The 13,576-nt window shown below is 52.6% G+C and overlaps 1 long non-coding RNA gene and 2 other non-coding genes across 3 annotated transcripts in view; 1 reads left to right on the top strand and 2 right to left on the bottom strand.

Moving 5' to 3' along the window:
- LOC116961946 overlaps positions 1-13,576 on the bottom strand; it is a 56,521-nt gene that overhangs the window by 38,047 nt on the left and 4,898 nt on the right. The window lies entirely within an intron of this gene.
- Positions 9,852-9,923, bottom strand: TRNAM-CAU. The gene has a single exon. It is a non-coding gene; the product is annotated as a tRNA-Met (tRNA).
- Positions 13,336-13,417, top strand: TRNAS-AGA. Its single transcript has one exon. It is a non-coding gene; the product is annotated as a tRNA-Ser (tRNA).

The raw sequence follows: 13,576 nt of genomic DNA on the forward strand, positions 1-13,576 counted from the left end.
TCAAAATCATTCATCTGTATCCCAGGTTTATAAAGTCAATTAACTCCGAGTTCTTACGCAGGACAGACAGATATTTTTAGTTGATTTGCCTCATACAAATCCCTTTGGTCTCATTGCCCTCTTCATTGTTAACTTGTCCACGTGTCATGGTGAAATTCAACCATACAGGGCACCTCAAGTCTTCTCTCAAATGTTTTCTTTGCAGGCACTCAGTCTAAAACCAGAGGGACAATTCTCTTCTTGGGTGATCGTAGACACACAGGACGCAATGGGTAATTTCAGGCAGAAGTTCAAGACTGCACAATCCCATATGGGAGGAGAGACGCACGACTCCAGGGACGTGGCAAAGCTCAATGGAAAGGAAAGACCACTGTGAGGTGGAGGGAAGCCCCCTGTGGGCAGGGGTGATGATGGCCACAGGGACCTTGTTTACGCTCATCAGGCTCTACCACAGACTGGTTTTGTGATCAAAACTTGCCCGCATCCTTCCCTGAAGGAGACCCACACTCAAATTGACCCGTTTGGCTCTGTAAGGTCATCCCAGAGGATGGAGGTGTGGCTTGCCTGATTAGGAGGAGAGGTGAACGGCAGGGAATGAAAACCTCATGGCCCTTTTTCCTGATTCAGAGAGGGGGTGGCCAATGCCATGCATTTCACGCTACAAAGACACATCGGATCTGTCTCAGAGCACCTGGGAGTCATCATGATGTGGAAGAGTTGGGAAAAACCCAGAGCTGCTGGCCAGCGTGACTCACCCTGCTGTGGACGTCAGTGGACACGGTCGCCCAGCCTCAGTTGTGCCAGGGATACCAGACCTCATAGTCCCAATTTGCGGCTTTCTGTAAGGAAAAGCACATTTTAGCACCATTCCTGAATCAACTGGTGCTTCTGTGCAACCTCGTGCAGCTTCTGCCTTCTAAGGCATTGCCTGCCAGTGGCTGCTCAGGGACCCACGAGAGTGAGTGCAGCCCAGAATGATGTGGGATGGATGGTTCTTCTGGAATGGCTCTGGGACAACCTCCTGCTCTGAGCAGACCAAGCTTAATGTTAAGTTAATCAAGGGATATGGCGATGGAGATCCCATGGAGACATTACCTGAAAGAGACCTGCCTGATCCTCTGGTCTGCTCCCTGTTGTTACAAATGTGCCTTCATTCCCTGGACATGTGGTCATAAAAAACAGGCTGTGGCAGAGCTGTTTGAGCGTGAGGAAGATCCTCATGGCCCTCAATCCTACATGCAATGGGCTTTGCTCCAGCCCACAATGATCCATTCTTGTCATTGAGCTTTTCCATATCCCTGAGGTGGTGAGTCTCTTCTCTTGTATAGGATTGGGTAGTCTTGATCTTCCACCTCAACTTCTCAAGTCTCTACTGTGTGTCTACTATGACGCTTGGGCAGATGTCTCTTAGGGTTCGCTTGAGTGCCAGCACTGAAAACACTTCAGAGATAACTCGAGGTGTCCATCTTCGTAGCTGATTTTCAGCATGATTGGTGGACAAGCTCACCATGAAGAGGGCAAAGTGACAAAGGCAATCCGTATGACACAACGTCACCTAAAATCTTCCTCCAGGCTTCCCCGAGACCTTGGAGTTGATTGCCCTTATGAATCTGGGATACAGAGATTCAGATGGATCATTTCAATATTAGGAAACTTCACACTCACCAGGCCCTGATCTGATAGGAGAACTCAACCTCCAGGACATCTGCTGGCGAAGCGGCACAGCGAACTACAAGCAACCCAGGGAACTACTGGAGTGTGTTGAGGACAACGTCCAAGTACATGTGACGCAGAGCCTGACCAGAGGAGAGGCACTGGTGGACGTGTTGTTTACTAGAGTGCAAGAGCAATCAGAGAGGTCAAGATTGGAGGTAGCCTGGGCTGCAGCAGTCACGCCCTGGTGGATTTCTCAGTTTTGAGGAGTGCAGGACAGGTAATAAGTAGAGTCAGGAACCTAAACCTCAGAAAGGCAAGCGGTTGCCCGTTTAGGACACTAGTGCATGGGATCCCTTGGGAAACTACCCTCAGAGGTATAGGAGCAAACCAGAGCTGGGAGATACTGAAAGACATTTTTCTGAGGGAGCAAGAGCTCTCAATCCCGACATGCAAGTTGTCGGGCAGGGAAGGCAGGAGGCCACTTGGTAACATCAAGACCTCTCAGAAAAATAAAACACAAAACCAAAAGGAATAGGCAGCAGAGGCAGGGATAGACATTGTGGGGAGATTATAGGCAAATGGCCTTGAAGTGCAAGGAGGATATCGGGAAGTCCAAGGAATTTCTGGAGCTGAACTTGGCTAGGGGTATGAAAAGTAACAAGAAGAGTTTCTTCAGGTACATAGGAGAACAAAGGAAGAGGAAAGAACCTGTACCTCGTCAATGAGTGAAATGGTGAGACACTGAAACAGGATGTCCAGCGCAGTTGTGGATGCCCCCTCCCTGGAAGTGATTAATGCCAAATTAGATGAAGCTTTGAGTAACCTGGTCCAGTGGAAGGTGTCCCTGCCCATGGTAGGAGAGTCAGAATTACATGTTCTGAAAGGTCCCTTCCAGCCCAAAGTGTTCCATAACGCGCTCTTTGATGCTAGTTGGAATCAAAGTCAGAGAAAAGAATTTCAGATGAAAGAGCTAAAGGTTTAATCACCAGCAAGGTCTTCCCAAGTGGCAGCTGCTATGTGTTTACATGCCTCATGAGCAAGGAATGTTTGTGGCCCCACAGGGCTCTGGGACACAGCATAAAAGCCTGCGCTGCTTCAGGCTCTGCATCCTCCTCTCTTGCTTCCCTTTCCTGAAGGAACGAGGTAAGTCTGGGTCTGCTTCGTGTCTCTCTCTGTAGGCAGAATTGCTGCCATGGTGGCGTCTCACGTTGGTATTTCTCTGCCGCAGCTTGAATGGTTGAAGGGCTGTCGCCTCTGTCCCTTTTGCTCGAAGTGGATGCGGAGAAATGGGAAGAGGGTGTTCTTTCAAGCAGAAGGGTATCAATGGGGCTCAGCTTTAGTGGTGTCTGCCTCACCAGAACTTATGCCTGCAGCAGATGCTCTCTAACCAAATGGCCAAGTGCTTCATCAATGCAACAACAGTTGTTCTGGAGACGGGGTATGATCAGGTGCTTTAAACCCACTGGGCTTGGTCCTATCAGCAAAGTGGGTCAATGTTCCTGCACTGTGCTACTCAGAGGAGTGCATTACGAGCTGTAAGAAGACTATGTGTGTTTAAGAGGTGATTTCTGAGACACCCATTCAACGCAGCCCATTTGTGCTGGGATACTTGCATCAATCTTCATCTGTGCTATTGCTACTGGGAAATGCAGTAGGAGGTCCTGGTGCAATCAGCAGCCAGTTAGGCACATCTTTGCTCCCAGTGTTTCAAATCCAACTTAGGGGAATACGTCATGCACGTTGTGTGTGTTAGAGAGATCAGGTGCAGGCATTTCCTGCACCTGCAGCTGGAAATGGAGGTGGAGAGCAGCAAAGTGTATCTGCAGAGAGAGCTGTGGACATGAGAGCCAAGTTGATGTTTTGGTCTGTGTTTCCTTCCTGCTCTGTGTTGCAGCTTTGCTTCCTTCACTGAGAGATGTCTTGCTTCAGACCCTGTCCCCCACGGCCCTGCTGTGCCTCTGGCCCAACCCCACTTGCAAGCAGCTGCAGTGAGCCCTGTGTCGCCCGCTGCGCTGACTCGACGGTGTTCATTCGAGCCCTCGCCGGTGGTGGTGACCCTGCCGGGCCCCATCCTCAACTCTTTCCCTCAGAGCACGGCCGTGGGATCGTCTCTGTCAGCTGCTGTTGGGAGCTCCCTCAGTGCTGGGGGAGTTCCCATCTCTTCTGGGGGCTCCCTTGGTCTGGGCGGGTCCGGGATGTGTCTGCCTGTCCCCCGCTGCAGTCTGAACTGCTGAAGCTGGCGGCTCATCCCCTCGGGAGCAGTAGGATGGAAGACGGGACCCTGCAGCAGCAGGTCATGGACATGTCTTGCAGGCAGGCTGGGTGTCCTCATGCCACCTGGCAGGAGTGACCTGTGTCCACTTCTCCTCGCTGCACGGCTGGCGTGGCCATGTCTCCTCTAGCTCTTCTTTTCTCTGAGCCCTCCAGAAAGGGCTCGTTCTCTTCTGCTTTGCTGAACCCCCTGCTGAAGGGGAGAGGGTGCTGGAGTTAGGGACCGCTCTTGGTGGGCTGCCATTGCCACCAGGGTGAGCAGAATGGGAAAAGGAAAGCACTTTGTGTGCAGTTTGTCCTTAGGATACTGGCCATACTGTGTGCATTCCTCAACACTGCAGATGTGTTTCTTGGTCTCTATTCTGTGCCACTGCATTTCCTCCTTCTCATTAAAGACTTTGTGCAGCATAGCTGGAGGCTAATGTCGTGGTTTTTTTTTCTGCTCCTTCCCTGTTTTGCCAAGTCCTCTGCAAGTGAAAGGGAGAACCTTTTCTGTGCTGTGACGTTGAGTCTGTCGCCAATCTTGGGGCACCCACAGTTGTGGGTGGAGCTCCCTGATCTTGTATGAGAGCACCGAAAATATTGAAGAAGGAAAAAGAGAGACAGCAAAGGGTTAGTGGAATGGAGAGATCAAGAAGTAATGGACAGGATTTGAAGTACAAGTAGTGCCTCACACAGGAGCCCTGTCTTACTGTGAGGCTGGTCAAACATGGGAAACAGTTTCCCAGGGAGTACTGTAGAGTGTCCATCTTTCGATATGTCCAATATATGACCAGAGAAGTCCTGGAAGAGCCTCCTCTACTTGTGCCTGCTTTGAGCTGGGCTTCGTCTGCATGTTCTCCACCCCATGTGTTGTGTGATTGGGTGGGCCAATGCTGGAAGCCCTCAGGCAGGAGCAGCGGTCAAGCTGAATGGAGCAGACAGGAGCTGGGGGCCACTGCTCAAGAAAGCTGCAGAGGTTTGGTGGGCACAAGGCACAAAAGCGAGCACTGATTTCAGTCCCATGGCTGGGAGCACAGGAAAGGAAGGAAGATCAGAGTAAGGTCAACCTGATTAGAGCTGACAGAAAGGCTGTTATGTGTAACCATGTCGAGAAATGTCCTGGGAGAGCTGAAAGGCTGAGGTCCCACTGAGATTTGAACTCAGACCGCTGGATTCAGAGCCCAGAGTGCTTACCGTTACACATGGGACCTCCTTCACAAGCACTGTCTTTCCCCTGAGGCCACCCTCGTGGTGCCTTCTACTCCTGGCTGAGCCTGGCTGTCTCTCCATCTCCGTGGACATCACCAAGTGCAGTCTTCCTCCAGGACCACTGGCCGCTCTCTACTCACCGGGCCTTTCAAGGGAGTGGCAGAGCTCTTTGTACGAGCCTCGCATGCCCTCTCTTACAAGAGCCAGGTTGGTAACCGCTGAGAATCTTGCTTTTGCCTACTTGGACCAGGTTAGGTAGTTTCCAGTAGAACCTCTTCCATGGTGCACCTGAAATGATACATTCATGGCCCAGCAGCTGAAGGTTCAGTCCTTGCACTTGTGGTCTCTGCTGCTGCCTCCCTTTGCCCCCAGGTTGGACAGTGTGTCCATCTGCCTGTGTAAGTTATTGCCTCTCCTGTTTCTCACCTTGTAGCTCATACTAAGCAGCCATTACCCAGATATCCTTACTCCCGGTTCCAGTCCTACCCGAGCTCCTGACCTTGCTGAACAAGGCGACCAAGAGAGGGGGCAGGGGATGAGCTTCAGTAGAGGGAAGATCTGGCAGGAGTATCCAAAGTAGCTTGTTATGTGTTGCACAAGCTGGACTTCCTTCCTCTGCTGGGGCAGTCTTGGCTGACTCCAAACTCTGGTCCTCTCTTCCAGGACTCGCTGTCCCCTTGTGCCCCAAAGTGGCCTCTCCCTCCCTGGAACCCCCATTTTCTCTCCCGAGACTGCTCCAGACTCGGCAAGGTTTCAATGTCCAGCCTGAGAGAAATTTCCCTCATGTCCTGGCACCAGCACACTGCCTGCCCAAAAAGGGTCCATGCACACAGCCAGGAAAAGCTGCAGTGGTGCGTTCCTCCTTCTGCCAAGGTTTGAGCCTGTGTGTTGAAAGCAGGGCCCTTCCTCCCAGCAGTCACACAGGAGGAAACCCATGTGGGGACACTCTATTGGATCTCAGACTTAGGCCAGGACACTGAGGACATGACCTCCTGGTACCTTTACACTTTCTAAAGCATTGGGCTGGCATCTGGTACTTCTGAACCCACACGACAGAGCGTGCCGTCATACCCAAGCCTAAGATATCAAATGCCAGGTCACATTCAGAGGAGGCAGGAGAAACACCTAATCACTGGAGAAGGGTTGAATCTCTACAGAGGCACAACTCTGAAAGCTTGTCCCAGAGAATCAGCATTGCTGAGGGCTTTCCTCACATATCCCTGGGATCTGCAGGGCCCAGGTGGGTGGGAGCAGCGAGAGCAGGGCCCAGTCTCTGAAGGCCTTGTAAAAAGGTGGAGGAAACCCCCCTCCAGGGGCTGCGGCACAGGGAAAGGGACAGCATTTTCCCATCCATGTGCGGTACTGCCATCGGAGGGGACATGTCTCTTCTGGGGTCAGACAGTGGATCTCCAAGCAACAGAGGATGTTCCTGGGCTTCTTCCCAGGATCACTGGTCTCACCCAGCACTCGGGGATCCCAGAGGGGCTCTGTATGAACAGCTGTATGGGCCTGTGCAGGCAGCTTCCTTGCTCAGGGTATTTTGTCCTTGGTTTCCTTCCTGGCAGCGTTGCCTGCTGGGACTAACGTGCTCCCAAGCTCATTTGCTTCCCCAAGGCCATGGTAAATGCTGCCACCTCTGTAGCCTCTGATGCTACTCCTCCCTATGGGACCCTGCGGGGAGGACAATCTGTGCCAACCTTAGAGGCTTCAGTGGGCAGGCAGAGATCTCCCAGAGCTCCCCAGCCCTTGGGAGATGCAGCTCAGGCCAGGCTGGATCACATAGGAGGACAGGCCACCCCCAGCTCCTGCACTCCCGAGGTCTTTCTGGCAGAGTGCAGGCCTTGGCAAGCCAGAGAGCCACCTTCACACAGCGGAAGACCCCTCACCTTCTGCTCTCCAGCCTAAACAAACCCAGCTCCTTCAGCATCTCCCTCAATCACAACGTGCACCAGCATGGAGTTTCTCTGTCCTGTCAGCAGTGTTGGAGAGAAATGCCCCAGTGTCGGGGGAGACGAAATGGAAATGCATGCTAGGCCTTGGAGCACACCCCTCAGCCTGAACACAAGGCCCCAGAGCCTGCAATGACCCTCTTGGCCTCATACTGGTGGGCTTTTACTGCCTCCTGCCCCTCTTCCCACTGATGATGGGTGTGTTTGCAGGTGAGGAACTGCCAATTCACGGAAACTCTGGCTTGAAACCCTGCTGGTCAATGCCACGTCCTGGATTGGCAATTACCATCTGTGCCACCGCGTCCGAAAGAGAGAAGGATGCATCTCAGGTGCTCTTCAGCTTTGGGATCAGAGGCAGGGTAGCTCCCTGATGATAATGAGAAGGAAAAGGTGCCTTCTTTTCCAGAAAAGGGGAAGAAGGACTATGTAGGGAACTATGTAAAAGTGATGATAAAGTGGAGCAAGTTCAGTGGAGGTTCCTTAGGCTAGACAGGCGCCAGGGACTCTGGCCTTGTGAGGGAGGCCTGAGGACACAGGGCTTGCTTAGCAGGGAGAAGAAAATGCCTAGGAGGGATTGATAGGAGCCTCCTAGTGCCTACAAGGAGGCTACTGTGGTGGCTGGACGATGAGAGCTGTGGTCAGAAATTGACCAGGCAGTTTGTAACTGGCTACAGGAACAAAAATCATTACCCTGAGGGTGCCTATGGATGGGAACAGAGAACCAGAGAAGCTGCAAAATGACTGTCCTCAGGGTATTTTATGACCCAGAGGGAGAAGCAATGCTCTGCTGGTGTGAGCCTATTGAAGAAGAAGTATGCAGTCTCAGACTCCCTGGCCTGCCTTCCAAGCAGAAGGATTGTTGGAGGGCAAAGTGGGAGCAGGAAGAGAGGATTTTGTGGGTGCTGCCTCGTGGACGCTTCCTGGGGCATCAAGGGGGCTTCCTTCTTCCCTGCACATAGCTGGGAAGGCTGGTGAAAGAGGGCTCTGCCACACCAGCCCCTGGGGCAATGCTGTGCTGGTCTCAAGGAGTTGCTATGTGGGAGAGGGGCTGGAGAGTCAAGGAGAAAGGACAGGAGATGTGCCAAGTGCAAGTGCAGAACAATGACTGAGCTCCAGTTGCTGTGGGCAAGAGGCTCCCTTACTGCCCATGGTGCAGAGGAAGGAGGGCACAGCTCTCTCTGGGGCTTGTTGTTTCATGGCAGGCTCTAGACTGCAAGGTACCTTGGGATATCACTGGCCCAATGCCTGCTCAAAGCAGGGCTGGCCCCAAAGCCAGGGTGGGCAGAGCAGTGCCTGAGCCCCACTGAAACCTGAGTGTGATACCCAGGCACGGAGACTTCCAAAGGCCTCTGGGCACCTGCTCCAGTGCTTCAACACTCCCTGAGAATCTATGAATGGTGAAAGCAGTCTCTGTCATCTCCTTTTGCCAAGGGAGGCCTTTGTGTTCCGGATTAGGTTATGTCCAGAGGCCTCTCTGTGATGAAAGGCCCTGGGGGAGCCAAGGATAGCGTCTTGACTGCCCCATGGGAGCTGAGTTTGCTGAGTAAAGGTGGATTTTTCGCGCAGGGGAGGCAAGGCACTTGTGGAGACCAGCTGAAGAAAAATTTGTCTACGCTGTCCAGGACTGGAACCCAGGTCAACTGCTTGGAAGGCGGCTATGCTCTGCCACCTACCACCAACACTCCAGGTGCACTGCTGCCTCCTGCTCCTCCACTTCCCAGACTGCCCAGCCGCCTGCACACACAGATGACCTCAAGCTGGTTGTTGCTGGGAGTTTTTTGAGTGTGTCAGGTGTTGGCTAGGAAACCTCAATCTGTACTAGCCACTGGCTAGGGGAGATCAGCATCAATGACTGGCCAGGTTTAGAGAATGACACTGGAGTAACCACGACTGAGATCTGGGCATGGACGCTGCACAGAGCTATGATAAGGGCAGGGATACCAGGGACCTATTGGTGTGCATGTGGGAGGGAAGGGATCTGTGTCCAGCCCTGATCTCCAACCCTAAGCAGCTGGGGGCAAAGAAAAGGATCAGACCGTCTCTCTTGTCCATGCCTGTGTGAGTGGTGCTGGTGCTTCTGTGGGTGCTGGTAATGGTGCTGCTCCCCATCTGCGGACAAACACGTGCCAGTTCTGCATGTACTATTCAAGTGTATGTGTGGTCATGTGTATGTACCTCTGTTGGTAGAAGCACAGATGCTCACCCACCCCGTTGCTCACTCCTTTCTCTACGTTCCACCCCAACACCTACCCATATACTGCCACCAACGAGCCCATTGGGAATACCTTCTCAGCCCTGCTCCTGGCTGGCCCTGCGAGTGGGCACGGCAGCAGACTAGGATGGAGAAAGTGCCCGGGTGTTCAAGTTGATCACACTAGTGTCTCCAAAACTAGCTTCAACTGTGTCCTCCTCCCCACTTGCAGATTCCCGGAGGTCCCTGCTGGCAGCTGGGAAGTTGAGATTGAGCAGCCTGATGGGAAGGGAGAAACACAACTGCGTGCCCAGGACACCCACTTCCTCGTGTGGGGAGCTCTGCCTGCTGCTCCACACGCAGCTGTCTGTCTTGCCGAGGGACGCTTTGGGAGCACTGTCTGCTAAGAAGGCAATGGAAGAATAAGGTGAGTGGCAGAGAGAAGGGAGTGGGAGCTCAGGAGGGCCATGGCCATGGGTGCGCAGAGAGCAGGAGCAGTGCATGTTAAAGCTTGCTGGGAAAGATGCAAGGGAGAGGTAGCTACTCTGCTGCTGGAACGCCAAGAAAGAAAAAAAAAAAACTAAAAATGCCATTAGCAGAGGATGGTTTCGATCCATCGACCTCTGGGTTATGGGCCCAGCACGCTTCCGCTGCACCACTCTGCTCCCCCCAGGATGCCAGCTGGGACTTCTCACAGCCAGGCCTGATGCTCCCTGGCACTGCCAGCACTCACGCCTCATTCCTTTCCTGTATCCTGTGCCCTCACCCAGGCTGGATACATGTCTGCCTGGCTACCTCACTGGAAGTGGGACTGGGGTGGGAAGCTCAAAGGCCTTGCCTTGCCCTTCTCCCCACCTCTCCTGTCCATCACCCTGGATGGGGACTTTCTCTTTGGCCCCCTGAGCTGGCTCTGGAGGAGCTGAAGGAAATCCTTGGACGAGGGGTGCACATAGTGATGCCTCAGCCTGATTCATGGAGGACCCCAGTAGGGATGACAGCACGGTTTTATGTATGTTACAATACAGTTCTGCTAACCAGTCACCTTACTCATGCTATCGAGTGAGCTAATGAGTTCATATTGGAAATGTATGCAACTTGTGATTTTCCCATCAATACATTCTTGTCACATGTACTTGGAGTGGTTTTATACTAGATTTTGGTTAGCCGCACTTGTGGCCGTGGTTACATGCCTGGTGCTTTTTGATGACAAATCTACCATTGTTTTGTCATCTGCATGGGGTGTTCTCAGCCACTGATAGCTGATTTAAGAGAGGTCTTCAGGTCACCCTTCGGTAAAAGCTCTTAGTCCTAGGCAGTGTTTGTTCCTTTAAGCAAGTTGTACTTGTATAGCAGTTAGCACCTTGCCTTTCAGAGCAGCCGTGTGGGCCTTCCCCTGCCCGTGCTGTGCTGTGCTGTGGTGTGCCAACAGCTCCTGGCTTGGCCTCCCTCCTGGCACAGCCCTGCCCTCGCTGCTCCCCCACAGCCCAGGGCATCCCCTGCCACCATGCAGGGTGCCAAAGAGTCTGAGAAACCCCTCCTCTATGCGCCCGGTGCCATTCCTGTCCGGCCCAACACAGCTGGGGGTGGAGATGGCTCCCTGTTAGCCCAGGGTAGGGCCAGACCAGCCAGACTGAGTGCTCACCAAACTTAGATCCTGTGAGATATTCCAGGAAGTCTCTGGACTGGCTGAGCTTGTAGATCCTGCTTCCCAGGGCAAGGAACAAGGTGGCAGTCCTGAGGCCTGCATCCTTGGGTTGAGTTTGATCGTTCCCTGTCCCATCCACAGGTCAGAGCATGCAACAACAAGAGAGGAGAAAAGAGCAAAAGCGGGATGGAGAGGGCTGCGATATGGGTTCAAACATGCGTATGGGCGTGTGGCTGCAGCCTGCCTGCTACAGAGTATTTGGCTGCAGATCAAGAGGTCTGTTGCTCCAGGTCTCCCTTCCATTGCCCCTTTTCTTTTTCATCCATGCTGCCAACCCCTCTGAGCTTCTCCTTGCTTGTACTGCCACTGCCAACCTCAGTGGAACTGCTGCAGGGAACAGACCATGCACCAGTAATGGGCTTGTTTCTCCTCTTTCTCTGGGATTTCTCTGCCTGTGCCCCTCAGGGTTTCCCCTAAGATGCTCTACCCCCCACGCAGGCTACCAGCAGCCCCTCTTTCTCTCAGGGGTTGTGAGAGAGTAAACCCATCAGGTGCTGTGATGGCAGGGGATGGAGTCTTGATGCCAGGGTCTCCACAATGTCCTCTTCTGCACTTCTGCGTCTTTCCTAGAAAAGGAGGACACAGGGAAACCTATTCCTCATCATCTCATCCTTAAGCTAAATCTGGGAAAGCCCCCTGGAAAAGGCTGTCTATATGTGCAGGGGCTAAGGAGGAGTCAGGCTGAGTATGCTCAGGACCTGAGGCAAGATCTCAGATCTGTGATGTGTCTTCTGTTCATTGTCAGCAATGAGGTCCATATACGTAAACAAGGACCTCTTCTGTAGCTCATAGTTGGCTCTGGACATTTCCCTCTACCCCACTTGCCTGCTGCTCCACACCAGTCTGCCTCCATGAGACCTAAAGTGGAGGGGAAGACGTTGTGAGTGCTGGCAAGATCTCAGATCCATGAGAGTCCCTTCTTTATTAGCAATAAGGGCCATGTTGCACAAGCTCACTTTGGAGAGGAGCATCTCTAGTTTCAGGTGTAGGGAAGACAGATGGTTGGGATATGCTACTTCAGATGTGTGGTTAGGCTCTGAAGTTCTACACAACAAAGAACAAAACTAGACTTCTTTTGGTCTCTTCCATCAACTTCCCTACCTTGTAAATGGGGAGAAGTATCTCCCACCCATGCTGGCATTTCTGGAGGGAGGCAAGAACAAGGGTGGGAGGCAAGGGGGTTTTGCTGTGTCTCTGGGTGCACTGTGCAGCTGCAGGAGCTGTGTCTATGGAGCCAAGACACTCGGCTGCAGCGTGGTCCTTGGAGGCAGCCCAAAAATGGGACTGCACCCCTAGTTGTCAGGATTCCAACCTGTGCAGGGAAAACCCCAATGGATAGAACGAAACACACAATATGACTCACTGGGAGAGAGGTGTCTCCTAGGGTTTAACCTAGGCTGTGCACTGAAATCACTTGAGTGCTGATTTTCAATGTGGGCATTCAGCAGGGAAATGAGCATGCACAATCATGATCTCCCTCTTTGTAACTCCCTGTACGCAAAGAACTGCTGATGACAGAGTGGGAGTCTGTAACTATTGTGCTAACAGTAACCTGTGTACGACCCTGCTTTTGACAGTCAAGACAGCAAAGAGCATGGCTTTTTAAATTTAATCATCTCTTGAATCAGAGACTTGAGAAGCTTCACAGACTGGCCAGCACACACAGTTCCTTGGGACACTTTTCGCGCTCACACTCTTGACTGTGACCTCCTGCCACTCTTGCTCTGCATGCAGACAGGAATATCCACAGGTACCATCTCCATACCTGCTACTACTCAGTGCAGTTTGCCAAATAGTGCTGCTGTGGAGCCAAAAGGGAATCAGAGCTATTTTGTACTACTAATGAAACTGATTGTTTTTTCAGGTCTTTTGTTGTTTTGCTCAATGCTCTGGAAGATAACAATGCTTGGTCAAGCTGGCAAAAAGATCTGGACAACCTATTTCACCAAAAAAGCTCTCTCCTGTCTACCTGCAAGTCATCCACACCTCTCATTTATTTTCACCTTGCCCCTCCTCAGTTTCCTCAGCCAGGCCAGGCTCTACCTTTGCCTTTCTATAGATCCCTCCCACTCTCACAACACATCCCCCCTACACACCAAGAAGCTGCATGCTAGTCATCCACTTTGCTTTTCTTTGCTGGCAGATACTCCAGCTGGAGAGTGAACCCATCCACCCCATGTCAGGATATCCCAGATGCCCAGCTGAGGAAAAGGCGCTGGGATCTACAGCCACAGTCCCTGTGGTTAAACCTCCAAAGGCCTCTGGAAGGCTGCTACATCTCTTGCTCCATGCAGGTGTGAACCGGGGCTTCTAGTGAGGCGGGTGTCACTGCACAGGGGATGTGCTCAGTAGGGCAGAGATGACTGGGGCAGGTAGTTGTGGCTGAGTGGGGAAGGCGATGGACTAGAAATCCATTGGTGTTTCCCCGCGCAGTTTCGAATCCTGCCAACTATGGGGTGCAGTCCCATTTTTGGGCTGCCTGCAAGGACCACGCTGCAGCCGAGTGTCTGGGCACCAGGGACACAGCAAAACCTCCTTGCCTACTGCGCTTGTCCTAACCCCCACCCAAGCCCAAAACTCCCTGATGAATGGGAAATCCTGCTCCCCCCTTTC

Source organism: Tyto alba, unplaced genomic scaffold (genome assembly GCF_018691265.1).
Source record: "Tyto alba isolate M040663 unplaced genomic scaffold, T.alba_DEE_v4.0 Super-Scaffold_41, whole genome shotgun sequence".
Classification (NCBI taxonomy): Eukaryota; Metazoa; Chordata; class Aves; order Strigiformes; family Tytonidae; genus Tyto; species Tyto alba.